This window comes from Carlito syrichta, unplaced genomic scaffold (genome assembly GCF_000164805.1).
Source record: "Carlito syrichta isolate Samal-C Ts95f unplaced genomic scaffold, Tarsius_syrichta-2.0.1 Scaffold302623, whole genome shotgun sequence".
NCBI lineage: Eukaryota > Metazoa > Chordata > Mammalia > Primates > Tarsiidae > Carlito > Carlito syrichta.
Window position 1 is genome coordinate 1,358,764 of NW_007246719.1, and position 2,210 is coordinate 1,360,973.

The following is a 2,210-nucleotide window of genomic DNA, read 5'->3' on the forward strand; positions in this document are numbered from 1 at the left end:
AGACATACCCGAGTTCCAATCCTGGCCCTGCCTCTTACTATGATGTGGATGGACTTGGGCAAGTTGTATATAACCTCTGAGCCTGTTCCTGCATCAGCAAGAACAGCTTTCTATGGTGTTCTTGGAAGAATAAGAGTATCAGAGACGAAAAGTGCCCAGTACAGAAAATAAGCCACCTTCAGCCAGGTGCAAAAGCACACACCTGTGGCCCCAAGCTACTCAGGAGGCTGAGGCAGGAGGTTCTCTTGAGCCCATGAGTGCCAGGTCAGCCTGGGCAATGTAAGGAGACCAACCCTGTCTCTCTCACACATTCATTCATTCAATCATAAATTAAAAAATCAAGCTTTCTTCTTTCTTTTCTAAGGGGTCAGATTACTAAATGGCAACGTCTCTTTTAATAATGACTTTTTGTAAGACCAAAAAAAAAACTGATATAAACATAAAGTTATATTTTATTTGCCATGTTTTTGTAAAGTACTTTGTTTCTGCAAAATACTCCTTCAAGTGTTTTTTATTTGAGGCTCCATTTTTGGAATAATTTTTTAGACTTATTTTGATGCACATTTAAACGAACTTGAATGGAATTTTCTTTCTTGTAAAAAAAACTTATAAGAAAACATGTTACACTCTACCTGTGGCATTCTATATCTGCAGGTATCTTTCTTTCTAACACCATTCAGGTTGTGTCTATGGAAACTATTTTCAAGTACTATGGAAAAAGAAGTTAGGCAAGGAGGAAAATAAAAAATTTAAGTCATTCTAACCTACTGTAATGTGTCTAAGAAATCAACTTCAGAAAATTCAAAACAGCAATACAACAAATAATAAGTACAAACTTTAATTTTAATATAACTTTCAACTTTCTCTAAGAGGAGTCATTCTTTTTCTGTAACGCCAGATCATTAAGCCAGAGTGTGACTGTGAATGCTGCTACATGGACCCAAACGAAAAAGAAAAACCACGTTGGGTAGCTTTCAATATTTAAAGAGATGGTATTTTCCATCATACAGGACACATCTTAATAAAATCATGGTAAATAAATTGAGTATCTCTTCAAATTTTACCTTAGAGTTGAGGACTGAGTATCTTTAGCTGCACTTCAGATTTATTCGATGCTCTTTGACACAGTGTTCTTTAAAATGCCAAGGCTTTTTTGCAAAATCTACCAAAGTAGTGGGCTACTATACATTACAATTATTTTCTGGTATATTTTTCCTAAAAATTAATCATCACCCACAGCAGCAGCATCTATCTGTTTCCAACAGTTACTCCTTAGTTTGAATCACACTGCCGAAGATGTTTTTTGCTTCCTTCTCAAAAGGTATTTAAATGATGCTGAGGTGAAAGTGTATGCAAGAAATCACTCCACCTTACTTTTTCATATTCAAATGACATCCTCTTGAGCTGATTTTTAAGTGCCATGTGCATTTTTAAATCAGTGTTTCTAACTGTCATTCTTGTTAACACTCTCTCCATCCTGAGCTCTTCCAAATGCCAAGGTTCTCTCCATATCTGCAAGTACCTATTATCTGTTTTCTCCCGCTCTTTCACGACTTCCCACTCCAACTTTCTGCACTTCCGACCCCTTCACCCCTGAAGGCGCCGTCAACTCTTCAAGGGACCGAACCGCATAATCCCTCTCTTGCCCCGGACGGTCGTCCGCCTCCTCGCCATCCCCGTTCGACGTCCCCTCTCCTAAATTCTCTCCACCGACACCGCGGCGAAGCCACGCCTACAGGCACTCCCATTTCGAGGCTGAAATTGATCAGTTGAGCGCCACTCGGGAGAGAATTTAAATCCCCGGGCGCCTGGTCTCGGGGCTCCGTGGGTGGCGCCTCCGGCTCGCTCTCCGGCCCCACCTGGCCGGCGTGCCTCGACTGTCCGGCGTGAGGTCCCCGGCTGCCCCCAGCGCAAGGCTGCGCCTGCCTCCAGCGGATCCCAACGACGCCCCCCGCCCTTCCCGGCATCTCGTTCCCTTTCTGCGCGCCGACCCCGTCCTGACCCGCCCGCCCCCTCCGCAAAAGACCCCGTATCCAGGCGGCCGCACCTCGGGTTCCCACACCCCTCGCCGGACCTTGGCGGGGCGGGCTGGCGCTGCGACTTCCGAGAGGACCCGCGAGGCGGAGCGCGCCCGGCTCCCCACCGGGTCCGGGCTCCGCTCGCTCGCGCCCCGCGGGATGCCTACTTCGGAGCGAGCCCCCGGCTCGGGA